We start from the raw sequence: 18,014 nt of genomic DNA, 5'->3' as shown, positions 1-18,014 counted from the left end.
TCTCCCAATGATGTACACAAGTTTGAAATATATGAGGGAAGAGATAATGGTAATCTAGAAATTATTTACATATGAAACAAATTCTACCAGAAGCTAAAGCCAAAACCCTTTACGTTTTACAAAAGTTATAAGAGTTTTTGGGCCCAAAATCCAACCATTTTAAAATCAAAATGAAAGAATATGTAGAGAATTACAACCCTAAATTTATTACAAGATTTTAGGGATAATGATATAACAAAATAAATAAATAATTAAAATTTTTCCAGGGAGGTAGAAAAATGGAAAATCATATGCCGTCAATCTTGAAATCTATCCTTGACTCTTGATTTTGTTCCCTCAAATATCGAACTTAATTCATTGCTTGCTATTATAATCCCTAGAAGTATAAAGTTGTTGAATGCTACACCCTGAGAAACCTAAAATTGTTATGTTGTTGTCCCATGAGATATGTCGATTGCCTAGAATAGAAGGTAAGTGCTCTCACCTATCTCACTAGTTGTTGAGATGAAATTTAGAAAGATTTCATCATTTGCATGCAACTTCTTTTAAAACATCCACAATTCTTTTGCTAAATCCATAATGTGGTATTTGAAGTTCCTTTGAAATATATGGTTGTTGTAATTGTATTTAACTCGTTTAGAAATTCACTATAGGCACCAAATGAATTTGTAAGTTTAAGGATCTCTCCTTTAGGCTTTCTCGTAATTCAAGCCCCTACGTAGATTTTTGACAACATCACATATGTTTCTACTACATGTGGTTCCAAGTCAAAAACATTTTTTTTATGCAAACTCTCCTATCTTTGTATATTCATAAACTCTACAACATCAATAAGGATTTTTTCCGTCACACTAAAGCATCAATTTTGATTGAAACTTGTTTGATGAAGTCTATTACCTAATAAACGTGTTTAGCATGACCAAGTCAATCAACTATGCACACATACTGTTCTGTTTTTGGCATGATTCCATAATCACGACTTAGAGGAATTGACCTTAGTCTCAAAGGACATACCAATTTGTGATATGGATGACATTTATCGTTGTTGAAAGATTGTGATCCTTTTGGATGGCCAGATTCCGCAACATCTATAAAATCTAGTATATTTGTTATATTAATATTTTCTTATATGATTGTAAATTTTATCTCAAGAATTCAAAGTGGGTTGTAGTATACTGCTTTTTTTCTCCATCTTTGTTTCTTATTTTTGGTAGGTGAGGTTTATCTATTCCTACGAGTAATCATGGTTGATTGTGAGCATATTTCTCCAAGCTTGGTTTGTCCCTACACCACAACTTTTCATATTATTGAATCCATTAAACATTACATAAACTACAATATTCTTTTTTTTCTTAAGCAAGAGTCGAACCTTCTCTTCATTTCTCTGCATAAAATAAATTACATAAAATAAAGAAAACCCAGGGTAGAAAATGGTCAGATATATGGCTATCTATAGGTGCCTTGGGAAAAGAGCGAATGGCTCGTGACCTATGCCAAGAGACTACTGAATCACTCGACCTGTCCTCCAAGATCCAACGAGTGAGAAACTAAATGATACAAAAGTACGTGTCCCCTTCTCGCATAACAGTGTATTTAAAAAGGAGATATGGCCCACAAAATATAGAAATCGGGCCTGTTAAGGAAACCAAGTATCTGACTCGGACCCCCCAACATGCACAATGATCTTGGGCCATTGATCCGCCACTGACATAAACTACAATATTCAACTATACCATGCAGGAATCAATTTTTGTAATATTGATCCATGGAGTCCACACCTTTGAACTTTTTGATAAAATTATTTTTGTGCTCTTCAATTGATTCCTTGGTTTTAGCATTGAGTGTTCCAACTATACCAACTTTTCATTTACAAATGGGTTGTCTCTATAAAATTTGAAGATTTGTTTTCTTTTCCCTTTACCATGAGAGAAAAACAAAAAGAACATATTCATCTGAATAATAAAACAATCACTACTTTCATGGAATTTCTTATGGTTATCACGAATGCTTCTCATAAGGTTTAGAATGCACTTTTCCTTGTAACCAAGAGCACAACACTCTACCAAAACGTTTCACCAAGGTTTTCTAGTTCACTTGGACTAGCAAGATTCCAAAGCTTAATTTGTAACTTGAAAAAATGGATTTCTATGAGCTCAAACACCCATTCCATTAGAGGAAGTTTTAGTCTAAAAGTGGCCTCATAAGGAAAAATAATAAAATACAAGTTACAAATATTGGAGGGAAAAGAGGAAGGTTAATTTTTTTAATTATATTTTTGGCTTATTTCCTTATAGATTTACTCAAATTTCAAGTGTAGACACTTGTAGGATGCAGAATTAAATTTCACATCTAACGAGTACCCATTATGCATAGTTTTGAGAGGACTCACATTCCTAAAAATTAAAGATACATTATAGAAACCTATTGAACACAACTTTTTAATGTATCTTTATTTTTTGTCAATTTGGGTCTTCTCAAAAGAATTCATAATGAGTACTCTTTGGATGTGGAATTTAATTATGCATCCAACGACTTTATACACTTGAAATTTGAGTAAACCTATAAGGAGATAAGGTAAACATACAATTAAAAAAGGTTGTTTTTATTCTTTTAGCTCCAAAATATTTATGTGTACCTCGTTTAAAATATAAAGGATTTTGATTGGCTTAAATATTATGACATGGAAATTACATGAAAATTTAATTGCCACTTTTAGGTTAAAATTTCCTGTAATGAGTAAGTCTAATTAACTATATTCATGACGACCAATGATCCTTATTGCAATAATCTATAGGCTGCTCCTTAGACCAAAATTATCTCACTTCTCAAAATGTAATTAAATAAATGGGATCATATCTTATTGGACGTTTTGTAAAATCAGTGATTCAAGAAATCTAAACACTTATCCTTTAGAAGAACATAAAAATCTCTCAAAAAATTCACAATTTTAGAATATTTCTCATGTCTCATCAAATTGGTGTCATTCTACTAGAAAACCCATGTTTTGAATTTCTAAAATTCTCCTTTAGTTGCCGAGAATTCCCCCCCCAGGTTCCCTATGTGAAAATAGCCATGAAACTTTAACCATTACTCACTATTATGTGTAAGCTTTATTGGAAAAACTAGTTTCTCCAAAGCTTTAACATGTCACAAATGTTGAATACAAATAACCCTCTCCAAATAAATACATGTTGTCGTGACCATGGATTAGGCGTGAATGATTTTGAAAAAGTTAACACGTAGAATTGTGGTTACTATATATAGGATTCTAACTCTGACTTGGCCTCTAGAGAATAACATACAACATGCTAATAATATAAGGGCTCCAAAAAATCGAGTGCATCACCTTTTACCCCACTGAGATTTTACACTTTTACATTTTTATGGATGTATAAATATCATTTCCTTTATGTGTGTTGGTTTTCAACATGGACTAAGCATGTGGTCCCCTTCACAGTTTTGAAATTCTAATTTTGTCACACCCTTTATGACCAAGTTTCTTAAAATTAAAGCATTTTTTGAAATGAGGGAAAGCATCTTCATACTTTATAATTTCACACAACATTTTAAATGCTTTTGGTGAGAGAATGTTCCCTCGAAATTGTAGCCTTAAGGATTTATCATATCAATAATGCAAAGAGAAAATAGAAGTAACTCTATGTATTGTTCAGGGAGTTGGAATCAATTAATATATTAGAGATTTTGATCCTCAAAGTGAACCTTGTATCAAAACAATTTGAATGAAACTGAGGCGGCCTTTATAAAACCAACATTTCCTTTCCTTTTATCTTAATTGGCAACCATTCTTATACATCCTCAATGCCAAATTTTATTACAAACATGTACCTATTTTTTCATAGGTAATAGAAAATAATGAATGTGCACAATGAGAGGGATATGTATTACTTGCAACACTGCTCGAACAAAAGAATCCAAGTCATGATATACAAGGATGTGCCAACATGGAAGGAAAATATGATTTAGTAAATTGGTGCAGGAAACGAGTCCACATGATGACAATCTAAGCATACAAAATTAATATCTCAGTACCATGTTCACTATAAATGCATAAATGACTAGATAATGTGGTGATGTTGGAAAGTGGCACAACAAAAACCATAAGAGGTTAGCAGGGAGTACTTGCTATATGTGGTTTTGATGAGGTGCCCATCGCTATTAATGAGCTCCTACAATGTATTTAAAAGCATTATTCACCAAAAAAGTAATAGTGGACCCCCAACCATTCATTAAACATTGAGCATGTAGGCAAGGGGGGCGGAGGGGGGTGCAGTGTTTAAACTACGTCCATCAATCTTCAAGAGATAACATTTACCTTTGAAAACTATATATGTTTAATTGGACTAATGTCGAGGTGGTAGTTATGTTAGGGGTTTGATATGTCTAATTAATCAACCTTCACTAAAGTAGCAACCAACGATCATAACCTTTGAGTTACAATATAATATTGGTCTAGGAATGCCTCTACATGCCTATTTGTTATGGGAATATTCTAACTTTAAATTCTAACCTAACTACAAAATCCAATTTGTAAGCTATAGGTATAAAGAATTTAATTTTAATGCCAATTCAGATTTCAATTTTATCTCCTAAGTATAAATAAACCACTCAATTACTCTACTAAAGTAACAAAATACTATGAAGTGAATAATCTATTAAATTTCTTTACCAAAAGTAACAAAATGTTATGAAATGAAGAAGTCAATTCAATTACTCTACTAAAAATGAAATGATGAAATACTATGAAATTGATAACAAATTTTGAGATATAATTCACTTCAAATATTATAGTAACCAAAGAGATCTAAATCATTTCAAATCTAAAATAACCAAAGAAACCTAACTCATTTTGCAATTCTAATCAAGGGTTCTCAATGAAACATCAGTAAAACAAAGTCTCTGTTCAAATATAACCTACAATAATAAAAGCAATTTTTTGGGTGTCGAACTTGATTATATTCCCGATTGTTCATAACTTTCTTGTTTTCTTCGTGTTGGATCCTTGTTCCCAACAGGTCAGAAACATTGCCCATATGATATTCTTCACCACCCCTAGTAGGGGTTCTGGGGCAACACCCCTGAAGATAAAATATATAAAAAAATTCCTTGCAAAATATTGTAATTTCCTAGTCAATCTGTGTCCTTCATTAGGCAGATGATCTATTGGGAGAAGCTATGTTAATTTAGGGCTTTTTCCCTAGAAGCCAACCCTTAGTTTATATGAGGGAATTGTATTGCGACTATGTATTATTATTCTAATTGAGAAAGAGAGAGGAGATTGTGTAAGATCTAAGAGGAAATTAAAATGAACCTTTTGTATGTTGTAACTATTCATTTTGATGGATAATATAAGAGGAAGGGCTAGCTGTTTTTCCGAAGATGTAGCCCAAATCGGGTGAACCACGCACATCTGTGTCTCTCTTGTTTTATGCATTTTTGTGTTTTTGTTTCGACAATATTTTATGTGTTTCATTTCTCTATTAATTAATTTATAACAACTGGTATCAGAGCTGAAGGTGTATTAGGATGATAAAGTCATAGGAGAAAAGGGTTCCTAGATTGAGTAATGGAAGAAGATGGTAGGTTTAGGGTCAAGAAATTTAATAGCCAAAAATACCAGTTGTGGAATGTGAAAATGGAAGATTCCTAGAATTGAGAAAAAAATCAAAGAATTCCATGACTATGACAGATGAAGAACGGGGTCTTCTTGACAGAAAGGCACTAGTAAAAATATAGTTGTGTCTGGTAGCATCCTTGGAATTAAACATTTCAAAGCAAATGACAATAGAAGGTTTAATGATGGCATTGGCCAAACATTATGAAAAACACTCAGTGTTAAAAAAGGTGTTTGTTATGAAGCGTCTATTTAATACGAATATGTTGGAAGGTTGATCTATTGTTGATCATTTAAATTAATTTAACATGGTTACCAGTCAATTAAGTTCTATAGGGGTAAATTTTGATGATGAAGATACGACTTTTTTATTTTTGTTCTCATTGCTAGAAAGTTGGAATGACTTAGTTACGGCTATTAGTAACTCCGTCTCTCAATGTAATACTTTAAAGTTTTATGACATTGTTGGTTCCATCCTTAGAGAGGAAATGTGATGAAAAAGCTCCAGTCGGACTTCAGGTAATTCTTTGACTATAGATAATAGGGGAAGAAAAATGGAAACAGGAAGGACCCTAGGAAATCCCATTAATTTAAGAAAAGGTAGATCCAAATCCAGATCAGGGATAGTGTGCTAAAAATGTGGGAGAAATATGGAAAATATCGGAAGGGAAAGTAAGGAGATGGACAACAATAGAATAATCAAGAAAATGTAACAGGTGATGTGTTGCAAGATGTTATGATTCTTTCATTAAATAATATTATTGATGCATGTGTAGCATATTTAGGGGCATAATTCAATGCCACACCTGATAGGAAACATTTTCATGACTATGTTCAAGGAAATTTTGGACAGTTATGTCTGGGTGATGATAAACCCTGTAAAATTGCTAGAATGAGTAATGTCTTTATCAAAAAATAGAATGAAAACCAGTGGCCATTAAAATAGGTAAGGCATGTTCCAAATCTGAATAAAAATATAATTTCAAGAGGTCAGCTGGGAGGTGGAGGTTGTGTAACTATTTTTGCAGACGAAACCTAGAAGGTCACTAAAGGGGCCCTGGTAATAGAAAAAGGAGGAAAGGTCGGTACATTGTATTTATGCAATGATATTTCTAGTTATGTAAATTATTTAACCTCTATAGGATAATATATGGCACTACAGAATCATAGGCTCGGGCACATTTGTGAGAAGGGGATGTAGATTCTTCACCCAATTTTTTTTTTTCCAGATTTGAAGCATGTTGATTTGGATTTATGTGAAAATTGTGTTTGTGGAAAGCACAAGAGGTAGATTTCTGAGAGTTGGGAAGGAAAAGAAGAGCGAAATTTTAGAGCTTGTGGATAAAGATGTATGGGGACCTACTTAGGTATCATATCTTGGTGGCTCTCACTATTATGTTACTTTTATTGATGATGCAACTAGGAAATCCTAGATTTATTATATTTGGAATAAATATGATGTATTTGATACTTTCAAGAAATGCAAAGATTTCACTTAGAATGAGGCAGGAAATAATTTGATGTGCCTCAGATCAAAGAATGGAGGTGAATACTGCAACAAAGAGTTTGATAACTACTGTTCAAAGCATGGAACTCGTAGAGAGAAGAAAGTTCCATGAAAACCATAGGAAAATGATGTGTCAAAAAGGATGGACAAGATAATCCTAGAGCATGAAAGGTGCATGAGATTACTTGCAGGATTCCCCTTACAATTTTGCACATATATTGTAGATGTTGTTTTTTGTATAATAAATGAAAGGCCTTGAAGTTTGTCAGATGGTGGTATTCCATAGATGGCATGGACAGGTAAAAAGGGAAAATACTCATTCTTAAGTTTTTCGATTGTGAAGCCTTTGTCCACATTAAATAAGAAAATATAACAAATCTTGAATCAAAATCAAAGAAATTTACTTTTATTGGATATGGTGTTTTAATTATTTTGGTTACCACTTATATGATTATGATAATCACAAAATTATTAGGAGAAGAGATATCATATTCAATGAAATAATATTGTATAAGGATCGGATGTAGGTAAGGAAATAGGGAAGGAAAACAAAGAATACACAATTCTTAATGAGATCACACAATAATTAAATATGTCCAAGAATCATAATGATCAGAAGCCACAACAATAAGAACCTCAAACACTTGAAGGTGGTATTAGAATATCTACCAATATAAGTAGACCCCGTGAACAAAACTCTCCTTCATTATATTATATATTGTTGACTGATTTTGGTGAACAAGAAAGTTATCGAGAAGCAAAGCAGGTAGAAACCAAGAAGAAGTGGGAGCAAACCCTGGAAGAATTCATGGACCCTTTGATGCAACACGAGACTTGGGACTTAGTCAACTTGCCTGTAGGTAAAACAACATTGCAAGATAAATGGGTTTACAAGTTTAAGGAATAATATGGATATAAAAAGAGGTACAATGCTAGACTAGTTGTGAACGGGTTTTCACAAAAGAAATCTATAGACTTTGAAGAAATATTTTCACATATTGTTAAAATGACTTCAATCAAAAACATTTTAAGTCAAGTGGCAGAAATGTTTTTGCATCTTGAACAATTAGATGTAAAGACAACCTTTCCCCATAAGGATTTGGAGGAAGAAATTTATAGGCAATAACCACAAGTGTATAATGTCAAACATAATTATAAATTAGTGTTTAAGTTTAAGAATAGCTTGTATGAATTAAAACAAACTCCAAGGAAATGGTATCTAAATTTTGACAGGCTTATGTCTAAACAAGGTTATACTAGATGTCACTCTGACCACTATGTTTATCTTAAAAGGAAAACTGATGGAAGTTCTATTATATTGATATTGTATGTAGATGCCATGGTTGTTGGAGGGTATAACATGTAGGAAATAAATGTGCTTGAAGGAAAATTGGATAATTCATTTGCAATGAAGGATTTAGGTGTTGAAATTTTCTTCTTTTTTTTGGAAAGATTTTATATGCAGAATGTGTAAGGCCCTCCTCCCAAATCTACCCAAGTAACCGTCCAAGCGAGGTAAACCTGTGACGATAAGTTAATATGATATGATTCGACCTCCTAAGTCACCTCAAGGAAGTGGAACAAATGGAAACGTGACAAAAACAGACCATACAAACCTTCCATATCAGCAGTAGGACTCCCAAGAACCACCTCAACTACTCAGTTAACCAGCCCTTGGGTCCCACTGAGTTTTTAGACCACTAAGCCGCTATATTCTCCCTTAATATGGGCATTCATGTGTCTAGGAGGCTCTGAATTCTCTCACAACATCGGCATGCATCCATCCAGGGAATTTTCTGTGCAGTGTTGTGCATGCATCTCTAGGATTTGAGCTATGTTTTCTGGCCCAGAGCCCAGGTCACTACCTAGAACTCAATGACACTTTTAGAAATTAATTTAAAAAACATAACAATGATACATTTGCAAAAACATCAACAAGGATTAGACTGGACCCATACTAGCCATGATAGGCATTTCGTCAAACATGTCACAAATATGTAATCTATAGGTTTAAACAAGAAATCTGAGCATAGGGGTCTCATACTTATTTGAGAATCACTAAGAAGTATTGTTCCCTTATATAATTAGTTGCAATTTCATCTATTAGGCCATAAATACATTTTTCATTCATTTAAAATCATAACATGATAACATCCATTCATCATCATTGTCATAAAACATGCTCATAACCAGCATATAAACAACATAGAAATGATAATACAACCATAATGATCACATAGTAACAAGTACACTAAACCATAAATTACAAGAGGAAGGATCTCTTATTAACATATGAAAAATTCAACCAGGTCTGGGACTTCCATGTACCACTCGACCGTAGACATGGTTGAGTCAAATCTCTGTTCAGGCAATCACCCCCATGCCATATTCCAAGCATGAATGTGTGACCTTATAAAACAAATAAATCAAAACTATCTGAGGCTTCTAGAGGCCAAGCCACCTCAACCCATAAAACAATTATTCCACCTCATGGTCGGACATCACAAAACCATCACTAGATTTTTCTCTACCCAAGCTTTCCAGGGCTCTAGAGCATTTGTTCAAACCAAGGCTTCCAAAACTAGTAACTCAACACACAACTTATACAGAGCTCTAGAGCATTTGTCTAACCAAGGATCTAGGACTAGTAACTCATCCCACCAAGGGCTCCAGAACGTTTGTCCAACAAATGCTCTAGTACTAGTAACTCAACCCAAGCTGTTATAGGGCTCTAGATCATTTTTCCAACAAAGGATCTAGGAACTAGTAACTCAACCCAAGCTAAATGAAACATGAGAACCAACCAGAAAACAAAGAAATGAACCCACAACACCATGGAAATATTGAAAATGGAAAGGCTAGGAAAATCCACTGTGAATCTAGGGAAGCCTCCATGCTAATGACATATCATAACAAAGAAACCACATGCATGTGCCATGCATCCCAAAACTAGTGAGGAAAACATACATGCAACTCGGTCCCTGTAAGAAAGACCGTTGTAGCTACTGATCCCTATGTTTTATTATGCTTTCCTTGTCTTCCTTTTGCTTCTTTTTCTAAAACTCCAAGTATTCCACACTCTCCAAGAGTGCTCCAATAAAATTCTAAGTGTCCAAGAGTATGAGAGAGAAAGAGAAAATAGAAGAGAGCTCCACCAAAACACGTCAAAATCTTGTCAAATGATCCTCATAATCCTTTTTATTATTGACACCTCTATTTTCTTCATTTTCCATTATTTTTCTTCGTTTTCCTCCTCACATGCAACCTGTGACCTTTCACCTCCCTTTTCTCCTAATTTCCTTTATTTTCATAAATAAGTGTGCCAAAATTCCATTTTTCATTTCCAAAGACTTTGCCATTGCCTTTGACAATTTCGTTAGCCATTAATCAATCACTAGTGATCCCCATCACTATGATTTTTCCCAACATTCAACTTGGAATACATGTCCCATGACCGTGGTCTTATATATTTTTACGTGAATTTTTAATGAGGGTTGTTACAGAATGCAAAACTAGTTAGAACAACTTTGGCTAGCCATTTCAAACTATGTAAGGAGATGTGTTCCAAGACCAAGGAAGAGATGGATTATATGTGTAATGTTCCATATTCATCAACTATTGGAAGCTTAATGTATGACATGGTATGCAAAAGACCTGATATTGCACATGCAATGGGAGTTGTAAGAGGGTATATGAAAAAGCTAGGAAAATAGCATTGGATGGAAGTGAAGTGGATTCTTAGGTATTTTAGAGGTACCACAAATAAAACATTTTGTTTTGGAGGTTCAAACATTGTTGTACAATGATATGTTAATGCAGATATTGTAGGTGATAGAGATAACAAGACACGAACCATAGGATGTGTATTTACTATAGGTGGAACAACTCTTAGTTGGGTTTCAAAAAGGTAAAGTGTTCTTTCACTTTCAACAATGGAGGTAGAGTATGTTGTTCCAACATAAGATAGTAAAGAAATTATTTGGTTACAAAGGTTTATGGATGAATTGGAAAAGAAGCAGGAGATGGGTAGGTTTTATAGTGACAACTAGAGTGTGATTCATCTTTCAAAGAAATCGACATTTCATTCCAAGACTAAACATATACAGATCAAGTATCATTTCATATGGTCAATGTTGGAATATGGACAATTGAAGTTGGAAAAGATATATAGTAGCCAAAATACAACAGATATGCTAATAAAAGATGGAACCAGGGAGAAACTGAGATTATGCTCAATTTCAATTAGTCTTCAAGTATGACAGTGCAAATTAGAAACAACCAGGTCCAAGTGGAATCATTTCCCAAGAAGTGAAGGAACAATGGATTTTATATAATCAGTCTCCAAGTCAGAGATTGTTGGTTGTCGAGCTTGATTATCTTCCTAATTGTTCAAAGGTTTTTTCTTTCAACTGCATTGGATCCCTGTTAATGATGGGGTGGAAACATCACCTATTTGATAACCATTAGGGATTCCATGGGGGGTGTGGGGGGGTGAGATCAATTTTATGAGCCCCCAAAGGTGGGGATTCGGGGGCAGTGTACCTCACGCTAAAAATAGATGAAACTTTTCCTTGTAAAATATTTGAATTTTGTAGACAATATGGGTTGTTCATTAGGCAAATGATCTGACACTAGAAGTTATGTCAATTTAATTTAGGTTTTTTTCCCTAGAAGGCAGGCCTTAGTGAATTTTATTGCAGTTATGTATTATTATTCTGAGAAAGAAAGAGAGAGGAGACTGTGTGAGAGAGAAGAGGAAATTATAGTGGATTTGTTGTATGTTTTATCTCTTCATTTTATAAGGAAATATAAGAGGAAGGATTGGTTGTTTCTCCATGGATGTAGCCCAAATTGGGTGAACCATGTATATCTGCATCTCTCTTAATTTATGCTTTTTTTTGTTTATGTTTCCACAATATTTTATTTCTCTCATTACTCTTTTAATTAATTTATAACGTAATAAATCCTATTTCCAAACTTAACTTATCAAATCAGAAATGTACAATACCAAAAAGAAATACTTTAGTTCTCAAAAAAAAAGAATTGACCAACACTTATATATAAATAAATATAATTAATCTGAGTCAAGCTTGACTATGCATACTTAGTCTAACTATAATTAACTTCACAAGGCTTGGCCAAGATCGATGGTGGGCCCTTGACAACAATCTAAGTCAAGCTAAATTAACTACAATAAAATAAATTGTTTATTAACACATCACTAATCAAGAAAATAATAGTCGAGATATTTTATTAAAAGAGTCTTCGGTAGAATTTATGCAACGTAGTTCCCATCTTGTTCAAATCAAAATAGATTTCACAACTATTCTGACAATAATGTTGTCACTACTCCCATCTATTCTCTTTTTCTTTCCAACCTCTGATACTACTGGTGATTCCCTTTTAAAGAGGTCATTTTCTAAAAATAAGTTTACAACTGAATGAAAAAAAGTTGTACAAGGTAAATATCTAACATCATATTTAAGACAAGACTAGAATTTATGGAACAATATTCCAATCTATATGAATCAATTCCCAAGGGGATTGGTCCTCATTGTTAACTATGATCAGGTGTCTTACATTTAGAGTAAAAAATATTCCTAGAAAATTTGGCATGGTTCCGAACTAGCTGGAGGACGGTACGTAACACTTGTTTACTATTGTCGAGGAAAGTGTATAAATGTGTTATTAGGTTCTTTGATCAATATTGAGGTACCAGATAAGGTGTAGAACAAAGTGTTGAATATTTTCTTGCTGCCAAACTACCAATCCAAGTGTTGAACTACTATGTTAACATGCCAAACACTAAGGAGTTCACATTTTCACATCAACAAGCCCTAGTAAAGATAGAACCACAATTTTATGTTAGGAACAATATATAAAGTTCACTTAAACATATATCTAAATCAACCAAAGAAAATGAAAATGAATCTAATAGTGACGTTTTACCTCCATTCATGTTTTGGAGCATTTGATAGGTATAAGGAAAATTTTTAGTATCAAAGGATAAAAAATGAAGAAGGATGGCTATGGAAAATGGTGAGGTAAGGTATCCAAAATAGGAAAAAATTGGTCCCAACATCTCCCCCATGCCGATAAGTTTGCATGTCCTCATGCAATCAGTTTTTGCAAAATTTGTTCAACTATCAAAATTGGTGCTAGCTTCCCCCTTATGTCCCTACTGCATTGACCAAAATCTCCAAGCCATGATCATTTGTTTTTTCTCTATTGATTTAGCCTTTGAATTCTATCATAAACAATATATATTCGGGCAAGCTTCAACCACCTCACTCCTGAGTGGAACAACTTCTTTTTGTTCTCTGTCAACTTATCATTTTCTTCCTTCAAAGCTGAATTCTAAGACTCGTACAGTTCATTTTCACTTCTGACGTATTTGTACAAGACATTGTACTTATGTGATTTCTCCTTTAACTTAAATTTTTTATTTTGCATCTTTTCTACCTGATGCTATAACTCTGGTTTAGAAGGATTAGCTTTGTTTTCAAGGGGGTAGAATATTTTTCTTCGCACCAGAATTCTCATAAACAAATTTATCCTCAACTTGAATTATAATTGTCTTATATATCCCTTTATCTATAGTATTCTCATATTTAGATGAAGCATTGGGAGGAAATTTACCTTCTAAGTCACCAAAATTATCCACATGTCCTTTCTTCTTTGGTGGTTACTTATCAATTATTTTTTTCCTTAGAGGCGACAAAGGGGGAGTTCCTATCTCAAATTATGGTTCTTTTTTCGGAGATGATGAAATAGATATTAGTTTAAGGGATTGATTCTTCTGTTTAGGACATTGATGGTGTGTCATACTGAGAGTGAGTCTTCTACCATGTTACAAAGTCGGAGCCGAGGGCTTATTGGAAACATTCTCAGGTCACACTGGTGATGGCATAATTTATTTTCCCTCATTAATTTAATTTTTAGCATTCTTATTTTTATGATCTAATGTCTTCTTCTTACCTTTTCTGTTGTGACCTCATGATGACTTAAGTGCATTAGAGGAAATTTCAGCTTAAAAGTGGCCTCCTAACGAAAAAAAAGAAAATAATAAAATAAGTGTTATGCATTTTGGAGGGAAAAGAAGAAAAACATTTTTTTAATGTATTTTTGGCTTATATCCTTATAGGTTTACTCAAATTTTAAGTGTAGACACTCTTTGGATTTGGAATTAAATTTTACATACAAAAAGTGCCCATTATGCATACTATTGAGAAGACCCACATTGATACAAATTGAAGATACATTAAAAAGAACGTGTTTAACACTTTCATAAATTTTAATCAATGCGGGTCTTCTCAAAATTATGCATAATGGGTACTTGTTGGATGCAGAATTTAATTATGCGTACAAGGAGTGTCTACAATTGAAATTTGAGTAACCTCCAAGGAGATAAGCAAAAAATACAATTAAAACAATTATTTTCTTTTTCATCCAAAATATTTACTTGTACGCATTTTTTAATTTAAAGGAATGTGATTGGTTTACATATTTGTATGTGAAAATTTCATTGACACTTTTAGGTTGAAATTTCCTCTAATGACTGCTTGTTCTTTGTGGAGTGCTCTATTTCAAATCTTGTGTTCATGCAATTTTCTTAACAGGTTCATTTGACTACTTTGATGTTTGCTCCTTCTCTATGTGATTATTCTTATCTAACTCCTTTTTACAACTTTTTTTCTTCTTTCTATTCAACTTTTGTATTTTTACCATTTTAAACAAGGTTAGGGTTTCCTTATGGTTGCTTCTATGGATCTTTACCTAAATCTTTACTAGCAAACCATGCTTCTATTGTTAATTTAATCAGTGGCTCAATAAGGGCCTTTGACCCTTTTATGAGTTTCTTTGGAATAAGAGTTATGCATTTATTTTAACTTGACCTACCTCCCTTAGAAAATTTCTTGCTAAAAACTATTCCCATGTATCATTTCTCCACCCTAACTCATGTATATTTATCATTTTAATGAGGTCATATTGAGAAAGATGTTTTTAAGCTATTTGGAAGATGATTGAACACCCTTAGAATTTATTTTCAAACTTCTCCAGAAAAAGAACAAAAAATTCACAGCAAAAATCGTATGTGAAATGGAAAAAAGGTCATACATGATAGAGAAGTGTAACCATGTGTCATCCTTCATAATTCCATAAACTATGAAATAATGTTATTAGAGCATACGATTGTTTTACAATATAACTTCTAGGTTTTTAAAATTTGGAAGATCAGGGATGAATTTCTCCTAGAAGAAATCATATATTTTAGTTCTATTTGAACCACGTATAATAAAATTTCATTTCTGACAATTCTAATATGAATTTCCAGAAATAGTAATTCACATCTAAATTTGGAAGTGACTTTCAAAAACTAGAAAGTCATGTCCAAGTTATCAAGGAGGATCTCGACATATGGAATCCACTTTAAAATCAAATCTATCATGATTTTATAAGTCAAGCATTAATATTCTATCCTTACTATTATTATTATTATTTATAAAATAGTGTAAATCAATTGACCTTTAATAGGATTAATAAAAGGAATTGTCAATAATCTCCTGGAATATGTCAAATAAATTGAGAATCTCTTACTTGGAAAATTGAACCTCTCTCTTGGTATAAAATAATAACTCCACACTTAAGAAAATGTAACTCTCCCTCAGTAATTTGATGTATGGAAAAAGTGTAACTCCTTATTAAATGCACTTGTAACTCCCTCACTCAATTCAGTTTGTGTCTCCCACCAATATTCTCTCATGTCTAATTGCAAAACTCTCTCTCCCTAATTCGAATTGTAACTCCTCAAGACAAGTCTACCTCTCTCTCTATTCAAGGGATGAGTTACACTTATCCTCAAGTAACTCCTCGCTCATGGAATTCAATTCTCCTATTGTTGTCTCAAGGCATGAATTCATTTTGTAACTCCCCACCTTTCTCATCTATTTAAGAAAGAGCAAGAGAAAGTTGAGTGTAGCATGTTCATTTTGAAGAAGGAGACTGAGTTTTGAGTGTGTGCAAGATAATTGTGAGAACAAGTGAAGAGCAAGAACAAGGGAAGAATTTGAGCAAGTGTGAAGGAAATTATCTAATCAAGGGAAGGAGGAGATCTTCAAGCAAAGAGCAATATTGCTTCAACTATATGCTCATTAGACATTGGTGACTTTTTTCATTCTCATTCTCTATCTCTCTCTATACTCTATTGAATGATTGAATAAATCTAATAGAAGAAGAATCATTTGGGTTTCGCCCCTTGAAGGTTTCTTCCTTGGTCATTGGACTGAAATATCAATGTCTCATATTTGTGCTTGGTTGTATTCATATGATCCTTAAGTTTGTGTTCTATCTACAATTGTTGATCTGAATTTTTTTGAAGAAGAAATATGCATTCTATGTAATTGTAACACCATAGAGCATTTAGTTTTCCATTAAGTAATTTCATGTCCCAACATAAAAGATTTAGTTTTCTACAAAGTACATTGAGTTTCCTAGAAAGTAAATTAAGCTTTCTGCAAAGTACATTCACTTTTCTGCATAGACCTTTCAAGTTTTTGTATATTTTAACATGGTATGAGAGCCTTGGTTAGTGCATGTCCAAGGATACCAGATATCACTTGAAGAGACATCACTTTCTACCCAATTTTTCTGATCGAGATGACCTCGTCCCACTCCAAGGTAAGGGAGAAGTTGAATTATGCTTCAAACATTAGTTCATGGAATGCAGGGCTGGATATGACTCTTGAAGAACACTGATTTTTGGAGTATTTTGAAGGCACAATATTTGATCCACCAAATAATGCAAGTGATGTTGTCAAATACAAAAATAAAAAGGGTGAAATCGAAGGTAGAAAAGTTTTCTTCCATTCTCTTGGTGACCATCTCATTACGTATGTTTCTAGTTTGAAGAAAGATAAGGAAATGTATGGAAAACTAATTGGCATGTATGCAATTAGTAACTTGAGCTAGATTATTTCTTTGAAGAATCACCTCAAGGAAATCAAGATCAATAGAGGAGAGACAGTTCAAGAATACTTCCTCAGAATGACCAAAACCAGTAATCAAATATCAACAATTGGTGAAGTTGTACCCGACAAAGAAATGATGTCGACTAAACTTCAATGCCTTTCTCCTACACCACCATAAAAAATATCAACATTCTTCCCACATTTGATGAGCTCCTGGGAAAGTGTATTGAAGAGGAGGCCAAAATGATCTCTAGAGGGATAATTTCACATCATGAAGAATGTGAACCTACTACATTTTCAACCTATTACAAGAGATGGAAAGGTTATAAATGCTCTCATCATTTTTCAAAGAAATCCACTTTCAAATCAAATGATTCCTTTGAAGGGAATCTAGACATGTCAAACGTTAGATGTTTTAACTATTAAAAACATGGTTACTTTGCTTGTGACTATAGAGAAAGAAGAAGAGAACCTAGATTCAAAATCAAATCTAATTATAGGATGGACACTTCTGAAAATCAAATCTAATTATAGGATGGACACTTCTGAAAATCAAATAAAATTATGTCCTAAGAAAACGAGAAATCCAAGTTATAGAAATAATGCAACAAAAACTCAATAAAATATTTTCTTATTTTTTCTCTTTTGATTTCTTCTTTTGTAGATTCATTTGATGATTGGCTAATTGATTTTGGTGCTCCCAAACATTTTATTGGTTGAAAATATGCACTCTCTAATATAGTTGAGAGGGATACTAATCTAACAATTATCCCTGGAGATAATTATACTCACCAAGATAAAGGTTATGGTTCATTTCCACTTCAATTAGTTGACGACAAATCTATTTTTCTGCAAGAAGTTTTATATGTATCTAGTTTGAAAAAGAATCTTGTATCGATATCTCCTC

This window comes from Pinus tabuliformis, chromosome 3_2 (assembly GCF_031772625.1).
Source record: "Pinus tabuliformis cultivar Carrire ecotype Pingquan chromosome 3_2, CPIR1, whole genome shotgun sequence".
In the NCBI taxonomy this organism is placed as follows: domain Eukaryota; kingdom Viridiplantae; phylum Streptophyta; class Pinopsida; order Pinales; family Pinaceae; genus Pinus; species Pinus tabuliformis.
The sequence above is the reverse complement of the archived record's forward strand: the minus strand, read 5'-3'. Positions refer to the sequence as shown.